Genomic DNA, 9961 nt, shown 5'->3' with positions numbered 1-9961 from the left:
AAGCATTATTTAAACTGTAAAATGCCTTTTTTAAAGTTTTTATTGGAGTATAGTTGATTTACAACCTTGTGTTAGTTTCAGGTGTACAGCAAAGTTTTGTAAAATGTTTTAGAAATAGGCAGTATTAGATCACATGGTGGATGGAATTATAAGCTCTAGAAGGTTTTATCCAGAAATCACTTCTAAGGCAAGGTACATAAATTTTTCTAAAAAATCAGTTGATGTTTCTTCCTGTTTGGCTAATATCAAATGAATGCTGCATGTTTTTCTCCATTTAAGGCAATTACCAAAACCCCTAGAATTGCCTTTAAAAAACAGATTCTCAAGCAGTAAGCATAGGGGTAGAAATGAGTCCAGTTTGAAATCTGGTGCTTTGCAGTGATGGGCGTCTGCCTGTGGAATAGAAATGGTGGCCCACGTCTTGGTCCTGGTCTCTGGCTGTGGTTGGTGTCTAACAAGTGGCTGCCGCTTTTCGGTGGGATCTCTGAGCCTTGGTTTCTTCTTTGGTAAAATGGGGATAAAACCCACTTGCCAGCCTCACTGAGTGCCTCCTGGTTGTTGGCTCAGCAGGGAACTGGTGTGAGAGCATCATACAGCCCCAGTGGGAGCCGGCATTGGAGCTGGGGTCAGGGTTCCATTTGAAAGCAGGAATCACGTCTCCTCTGATAGGCTTTTGTTCTCCTGCCTCCAGAGGATGGGTCAGCACTGTGGTTCAGAAAGTCCTGATCTTAAAAGTTACTTGTCTGGGCCAGCTCTTCTGAGACAGCACCACCTGGAGGGCTATCAGGAAGGACTCGCAGGGCCCAGCATTTTTGCTTCCATTGGTCTGGAAGGAGCCGGAGAACTTAAATTTCTCACAAGTTCCCAGGACGTGCTGGTGTCCAGGGACCACACTTTGAGAACCACTGACTTCCTGAGCCCTACATCCACCGCATCAGTGTCCAGCACGCTCCCCCAGCACCACACATCTTAGCACATTCAGTCCTAAGAACCGAATGGAGTGGAGCTGCAGTCCCGTTTTACATAGGAGGAAACTGAGGCTGAAAGAGAGGCAGTGACCTAGTGCCAGGGGTCAGCTAACCACTGCTGGACCAGGACTGGGCTCCGGGAGTCTCAGCTCTTGTCCAGAGAAGGAGAACGTGAGGCCTAGGGCGGCTGGGCCCTGGAGCCAGCAGAGGAGCTGGTTTGTGGGCCCTGGGAGCATGTCCCCCACTTCCGCCTGTGGATTCCTTTAGTTATGACCATCAGTAAATAAAAGTTGTTTTGTAAAAGATGCTCACCACCCATCATGGACCAGGTGCCTGTACCGTGCCTGTGCAGAATGGGGTGAGGGGCTCTTGGGATTTATGTTGTGAAGGGAACATAGCTGAGATGGAGCGTATCCTGGGAGAGGTGGAGCCTCGCCCTTGAATGATGCACAGAGGCAGGCCAGAGGATTTCGAGGAGAGACCTGCCCAGCCCCCACCCCTACCCCTGGAGATTTGTACCCGGCATCAGCCAGGACTCAGAGTGGAACAAAACTGTTTCTGCTACACCAAGTGGTTTCCTGTCCCTAATTCCTAGGTGGAGGCAGTGTGTTTTGTAACGGAAAAGAGGCAGCATTTTGTTTTTTGTTTTATTTATTTAATGGCTGGGTTGGGTCTTTGTTGCTGCGTGCAGGCTTTCTCTAGTTGCGGAGAATGGAGGCTACTCTCCGTTGCCACGCACAAACTTCTTATTGCAGTGGCTTCTCTTGTGGAGCATGAGCTCTAGGCATGTGGCCTTCAGTAGTTGTGGCTCTTGGGCTCTGTAGCACAGGCTCAGTAGTTATGGCGCACAGGCTTAGTTGCTCTGAGGCATGTGGGATCTTCCTGGACCAGGGCTCAAACCGATGTCCCCTGCATTGGCAGGCAGTTTCTTGACCACTGTGCCACCAGGGAAGTCCCAGAAGCAGTTTTGTTGCTGCCCAGAACTTACTTGCTGTTTGCACGTAAGCTGGTCGTGTCCCGAGGCGGCCTGCAGGTGGAGCCGGTGTGTGCCACCAGCCTGTCCCAGGCTTCCTGTGGGCATGAGCAGAGAGGTAGGGCCGCCCGGAGCTCTGCTGGGCGCCAGGGGCACCCTGTTCAGAACAGCACTCGGGCATTGCCGACAGAAGAGAGGCGTGTACAGAAGCAGAGAGGGCCTCGAACTGACCCGCGGGCAGGAGTGGCCAGTTTCCAGATGAAGCTCCAAGGAGGCCCTTTGTCCTGAAGTCCACACATCCCACCCACCCATGCTTAGTGCAGTGCTCTTCAGAGTGGACCATGGCAGACCCTAAAGACAGAGGGAGGAGAACACGGTCCCAGAATCTGATGGGTAACTTTCAACAACGCGTTGGAGCCTCTGGGAGGAGGCACGTGTTTCTTGCTTGTCATTGTACTAATGTATCCCAGGGGTGCATGTGCTCCAGTGGAGCTGTGAAACAACTGTAAGATGATTGATCATAAATCACAGGTTTATGTAAAGGACACTAATTCATCTTTTTTCCACCTGGTATCTCACATGGGACCAGGCATCAGTAGTGGGCACTCAGTGGAAGCAAAAGCTTGTTCTTTGAGAAGATAAATAAAATGGACAAACCCTCTAGCCAGACTGGTGAAGAAAAAATAAAGGGAGAAGGAAAAAATAACATCAGGAATGTGGAAGGTGCCATTACTACAGATTCTACAGATATTAAAAGGATAAGGGAATATCGCAAAGAGCTTTAGACCAGAAAATTCTGCAGGGTGTGTGAGATGGACACGTTCCTTGTGAGACACAAACCCCCAAAGCTCACTCAAGAAGAATGGGGAACCTGAACAGCCTTATATCAAATTTAAACTGTACTTGAAAACTCTCAGAAAACTCCAGGCTCAGATGACTTACCCGATGAGTTACACCAAATAGTGAAGAATGAAACAATACCAGTTGTTCACAAATTCTTCTTTAATAGAACAGGGGGAAGCAGTGCCCAGCTCATTCTGTGAGATCAGCACCAGCCTGATCCAAAAGTAGGACAATAAGAGGAAACTGTAGACTGGTATTCCTCTTGAACATGGATGCCAAAGGCTTAACAAAGCTTTAGCAAATTGAATCCAATCAAAAGTAAAAGGGGAGGGGGGCTTCCCTAGTGGTGCAGTGGTTAAGAATCCACCTGCCAGTGCAGGGGACAGGGGTTCAATCCCAGGGCTGGAAAGATCCCACATGCCTCGAAACAGCTAAGCCCGTGCACCACAACTACTGAGCCTGCGCTCTAGAGCCCGTGTGTCACAACTGCTGAAGCCTGTGTGCCTAGAGCCTGTGGTACGCAACAAGAGAAGCCACTGCAATGAGAAACTTGCGCACTGCAATGAAGAGTAGCCCCCGCTCACCACAACTAGAGAAAGTCCATGCGCAGCAATGAAGACCCAATGCAGCCAAAAATAAAAACAAATAAATAAATAATAAATCTTTTTTAAGAAGCAAAATGAAAATAATGTCATGACCAAGGAGGGGTTGGTTTAACATTCAAAAAGTCAATGGGATGTGGATTTCAATGGCAACATTCAACGGAGAGAATGGAGAAAAATTGAGATGTTTAAGAAACCCGGAATAGCATCAGGCTTAAAGTTGTGCTGGCAGATTCCCCAAGAGAAGAATCTAGCAAACAGCAGAGAACCTACTAATTCTTAAGAACAAAGAGTAAATAATGACATAATCCTCAGCTGACTGATAGTCTGTCTACAGCATTGTTTTCTCCCGGGAGCAGGGATTACTGGCATGTTTCTTAATACACATGCTGACCTGTATTTTTGAGTACACGTGTTAATGCTAAAACTAAAATAGTAGTAGTGGGGGGGGATGGAGTGGGAGGTTGGGGTTAGCAGATGTAAGCTTTTATATATAGAATGGATAGGCAACAAGGTCCTCCTGTAGAGCACAGGGAACTATATTCAGTACCCTGTGGGAAATCATAATGGAAATGTTAAAGAATATATGTATAACTGAACCACCTCGCTGTACAGCAGTCACCAGCACAACATTGAAAAGCAGCCGTACTTCAATAAAAACAACAATAATAGTTGTTTCTTAGGGCAGTATGCTGTTATGTGTAGCAGAAATCAGGTGTTCCTTGCTTAACTAAAAAAAAAAAATGTAGCTCACCATATTAATACAATAAGGGAAAACAATATGATCATCTCAATAGATGCCAAAAAAAAATTAGACAAAATTAAACATCCATTCATGTGAAGTTTCGCATCAAAATAGGGATACAAAGTGACATCCATGATATAAGTGCATCTACAAAAAACTTCCAGCTGATGTCATACTCAGTGGTAGACTGACTGCTTTCCTTTTATGATTGGGAAGGCAGCGTCATCCGTTCTCATCAATCTTATACAGTATTGTACTGAAAGTTCAAGCCATTGCAGCAGAGCAAGAAAAATATATAAAAAGCATAGAGGATGGAATATAGTAAGACTTTTATGTGCAGATGACATGATCATATCTAAAAAATCGTCATCTTCCATAAAGCCAGCAGCCTTCGTAAGTGTGTTTAGTAAGTTTGCACCATCAAATGTCAATATACAGATATCAGTTGTATTCCTATAAATAGCAAGAAACAAGTGGAAATGAAACTTTTTAAAATGCCATTTGTAGTATTGTGGAAACAGGCCACAGGTATGGATAAATTTGGTAAAAGATGTACGAAACCTGGAAACTGAAGACTGAAAAATCACTGAGAGAAATTAAGACAAATGAGATATACTCATGGATAAGAGTGTGAAGACTCAGTCTTATTAAGATGTCAAGCTTCTTCAAGTTGATCTATAGATTCAAAACAATTTCAATCAAATTCTTGATAGGCTTTTGTAGCAATTGCCAAGCAGATCCTAAAATGTATATATACATGATTGTTCATAGCAATTTGCACTTATAATCACCCAGAACGGGGTGGGGGGGGGGGGTGGAATCAAATGTCCATCAACAGATGAGTGATAAACTGGTATATCCATACAACGGACTATGACTCAGCAGTGAAAGCTGTTGTCGATACACACAACACGGGTGAATCTCAGAATCATTGTACCGAGTGACGGAAACTAGAAAAGACATACTTTGTGATTCCACTTATGAGCAGCTCTAGAAAATATGCACTCGTGTATAGAGACATGAAGGAAACCAGTGGTTACCTGCAGTGGGCGGGGTGGGCTACAAAGGGCAGAAAGAAGCTTGTTCATTTTCTTGCTTACAATGATGGTTTAACAAGTATATACATATGTCCATTTTAAACATGAAGTTTACTGTACATCAATTATATCTCAGTAAAGCTGTAAAAACAGTTTTTAAATTGTTAGTCTGACCCCTTCAAAAAATAAAGACATGGTTCAGTGAATGAACCGAAGAGGATGGTACAGCAAATCTCATCAGTTCAGCCTCCACTAACTTACCTTTGAACAAATCATTTCTTAGTGGATGGAGAAAATGGTGGGTTTTTTTTTTTAAATGCAGGAGTATTATTAAAATATTTGAGGGGGTCTGGAAATTTAAGTACCCATATGCATTTACAAGTGCACATTCAGGACGTCCCTGGCGGCGCAGTGGTTAGGGCTCTGCGTGTCCACTGCAGAAGACGCAGGTTCGATCCCTGTTCAAGGAGCTAAGGTCCGACAAGCCGCGCGGTGTGGGCAAAGGGAAAAAGAGGTGCGCGTTCGCAAAATAAATGAGGGAGTAAATACACATCATCCTTACCCAGTCATGCAAGCTTGACATACTATGCAAACTTGCCAACAGCAAAAACTGACAAGATTGAGAAGTAAATGAGCTATCAATAAGCCTTGTTTTAAAACATTTTATCAGTTTTTCATAACTAAAACTTCCTTTCTCTTCATTTCAGTCAGTGAGGTTTCACTACATTAACAGCTTGAATTCAAAACAGAACTCACTTAGGACTGATTTGGAAGCGTGAGGTGCTTAGACTACAACAAAAGCCTGCGGTTGTCACACCTGAAAAGCCTGAGGGCCCTCCCGAGGTGTTGGGGGCCTCGCCTGTCCCCGTAGTGCTGGGGTCCCACGGGGCAGCGGCGCTGGGAGCTGCGGCCTCCGCTGGAGAGACGCTGCGCACAGGGCACCCTGTTCCAGGCTCCGAGGCCTCCGCCCTCCGCGGGGCAGCCTCCCAACCGCGCGGGACCGGAGGCCTGTTCTACCCGGAGCGCAGTTACGGGTCGCCCGGTGTCATGCCTAGATCTCTTCACGAGGCTGTGGCCCAGCATTCTCTTATTTTATTTTATTTTTACTTTATTGAAGCATAGTTGATTTACAAGGTTGTTAATTTCTGCTGTACAGCAAAGGGACTCAGTTATACATATATATATACACACACATTCTTTTACATATTCTTTTCCATTATGGTTTACTCCAGGACATTGAATATAGTTCCCTGTGCTATATATAGGACCTTATTTATCCATCCTATATATAATAGTTTGCATCAGCTAACTCCAAACTCCCAATCCTTCCCTCCCCCACCCCCACTGTCACAACCAAAAGTCTGTTCTCTATGTCTGTGAGTCTGTTTCTGTTTTGTAAATGCGTTTGTTTCACATTGTAGATTCCACATATAAGTGATATCATATGGTATTTGTCTTTTTCTTTGTGACTTACTTTGCTTAGAATGATAATCTCTAGGTCCATTCATGTTACTGCAAATGGCATTTCTTTCTTTTTTATGACTAAGCAATATTCCACTACACACACACACACACACACACACACACACACACACACACACACACACACACACACACACACCCCCACATCTTCTTTACCCATTCATCTGTTAATGGACACATAGGTTGTTTCCATGTCTTGACTATTGTGAATAGTGCTGCAGTGAACGTAGGCGCACATGTATCTTTTTGAATTAGAGTTTTGTCTGGTTATATGCCCAGGAGTGGGATTGCTGGGTCATATGGTAGTTCTATTTTTAGTTTTTTGAGGAGCATGCATACGTCTCCATAGTGGTTGCACCAAATTACATTCTCACCAACAGTGTAGGAGGGTTCCCTTGTCTCCACACCCTCTCCAGCATTTATTGTTCGTAGACTTTGTGATGATAGCTGTTCTAGGTGGTATGAGGTGGTACCTCACTGTTGTTTTGATTTGCATTTCTCTAATAATTAGCAGTGATGAGTATCTTTTCATGTGCTTATTGGTCATCTGATGTCTTCTTTGGGGAAATGTATATTTAGGTCTTCTGCCCATTTTTTGATTGGATTGTTTGTTTGTTTTTTTTGTTATTAAATTGTAGGAGCTGTTTGTGTATTTTGGAAATTAAGCCCTTGTCGGTCACATCATTTGCAAATATTTTCTCCCAGTCCATAGATTTTTTTGTTTCACTAATGGTTTCCTTTGCTGTGCAAAAGCTTGTAAGTTTGATTAGGTCCCATTTGTTTCTTTTTGCTTTTATTTCTATTGCCTCAGGAGACTGACCTAAGAAAACATAGGTATGATTTATGTCAGAGAATGTTTTGCCTATGTTCTCTTCTAGGAGTTTTATGGCGTCTTATATTTAAGTCTTTAAGCCGTTTTGAGTTTATTTTTGTATATGGTATGAGGGTTTGTTCTAACTTCATAGATTTACATGTGGCTGTCTGATTTTCCCAGCACCACTTGCTGAAGAGACTGTCTTTCCCCCATTGTATATTCTTGCCTCCTTTATCAAAGATTAATTGACCACAGTGTGTGAGTTTATTTCTGGGTTCTCTATTCTGTTCCATTGATCCGTATGTCTGTTTTGGTGCCAATACCATGCTGTTTTGATTACTGTAGCAATGTAGTATTATCTGAAGTCTGGGAGTGTTACACCTCCTGCTTTATTCTTTTTCCTCAGGATTGCTTTGGCAATTCTGGGTCTTTTATGGTTCCATATAAACTTTAGGATTATTATAGTTCTGTGAAAAATGTCATGGGTATTTTGATAGGTGTTGCATTAAATCTGCTTTGGGTAGTATGGCCATTTTAACAATATTAATTCTTCCAATCCAAGAGCATGGGATATCTTTCCATGTCTTTGAATCGTTTTCAGTTTCCTCTATTAATATTTTGTAGTTCTCAGCATGTAAGTCTTTCACCTCTTTGGTGAGGTTTATTCCTAAGTATTTTTTTTTATGGTATTTTAAAAGGATTGTTTGTTTACATTTCCTTTCTGATATTTCATTGTTAGTGTAAAGAAATACAACCAACTTCTGTATGGTAATCTTGTATCCTGCTATCTTGCTGGATTCATTTATCTTCTAGTACTGTTTGTGTGGAGTCTTTGGCGTTTTCTGTATATAGTATTATGTCATTTGCATATAATGACAATTTTACCTCTTTCCTGCCAATTTGAATACCTTTTTTTTTCTTATCTGATTGTTGTGGCTAAGACTTACAATACTTTGTTGAAGAGAAGTGGTGAGGGTGGGCATCCTTGTCTTATTCCAGCTTTAAGCAGGAAGGCTTTCAGCATTTCACTGTTGAGTATGATATTGGCTGTGGATTTGTCATAAATAGCTTTTATTATTTGAGGTATGTTCCCTCTATTCCACTTTTGTAAAGGTTTTTATCATGAATGGATGTTGAATTTTATCAGATGCTTTTTCTACATCTGTTGAGATGATCATGTGGTTTTTGTCTTTCCTTTTGTTGATGTGGTGTGTCACATTGATTTGTGTATGTTGAACCATCCTTGTGACCCTGGGATGAATCCAACTTGGTCATGTGTATGTGATCTTTTTTATGTGTTGATGGATACAGTTTGCTGATATTTTGTTGAGAATTTTTGCATCTATATTCATCAAAGATATTGGCCTATAATTTTCTTTTTTCGTTGTGTCTTTGGTTCTGATATCAAGGTGATGGTGGCTTCATAGAATGACTTTAGGAGTGTTCCCTCCTCTTCAATCTTTTGGACGGGTTTGAGAAGGATTGGTGTAAATTCATCTTTGTATGTTTGGTAGAATTTGCTTGTGAAGCCATCTAGTCCTGGACTTTTGTTTCTAGAGAGTTTTTTTAATTACAGATCCTATTTCAGGTCTAGTGATTGGCCTGTTTAAGTTGTCTGTTTCTGCTGTGTTCAGTTTGGATGGGCTGTGTGCTTCTAGAGAGTTGCCCATTTCCTCTAGGCTGTCCAATTTGTTGGCATATGATTATTCATAGTGTTCTCTTATTTTGTGTGTGTTTCTGTGGCATCAGTTGTGATTTCTCCTCTTTCATTTCTTATTTTGTTTATTTGGGTTTTCTCTTTTTTTTACATTTATTTATTTATTTATTTATTTATTATCTGTATTGGGTCTTCATTGCTGTGTGTGGGCTTTCTCTAGTTGTGGCGAGCGGGGCTACTCTTCATTGTGGTATGTGGGCTTCTCATTGCAGCGGCTTCTCTTGTTGTGGAGCACGGGCTCTAGGCAAGCAGGCTTCAGTAGTTGTGGCTTGCAGGCTCTAGAGCACAGGCTCAGTAGTTGTGGTGCACAGGGTAAGTTGCTCCATGGCATGTGGGATCTTCCCGGACCAGGGATTGAACCCATGTCCGCTACATTGGCAGGCAGGTTCTTAACCACCGTGCTACCAAGGAAGTCCCTCTCTTTTCTTCATGGTGAGCCTTTGCGCAGCATTCTCCAGCTCTTCCTGAGCCTGGGGTCAGCACAGGAAGCCCAAAGATGGAATCCACAATTCCTGCGCTCACCATATTTTGCATACGCCCTTCTGGTATCACTAAGCTCTTTTATTTTTTTTAATTGAAGTATAGTTAGTTTACAATGTTGTGTATCAAGTGTATAGCACAGTGATTTGGTGATATATACATATATTTTTTCAGATTCTATTCCATTATAGGTTATTATCACTAAGCTCTTTTAATCATTACACACCTTCCTTGGTAGATAAGAAGAATTCCGTAAAAGAATTGCAAGGACATTTTCCTTCCCAGCTTGAAGGGCCTAGG

This window comes from Hippopotamus amphibius, chromosome 4, assembly GCF_030028045.1.
Source record: "Hippopotamus amphibius kiboko isolate mHipAmp2 chromosome 4, mHipAmp2.hap2, whole genome shotgun sequence".
In the NCBI taxonomy this organism is placed as follows: domain Eukaryota; kingdom Metazoa; phylum Chordata; class Mammalia; order Artiodactyla; family Hippopotamidae; genus Hippopotamus; species Hippopotamus amphibius.
This window is presented reverse-complemented; position numbering follows the sequence as displayed.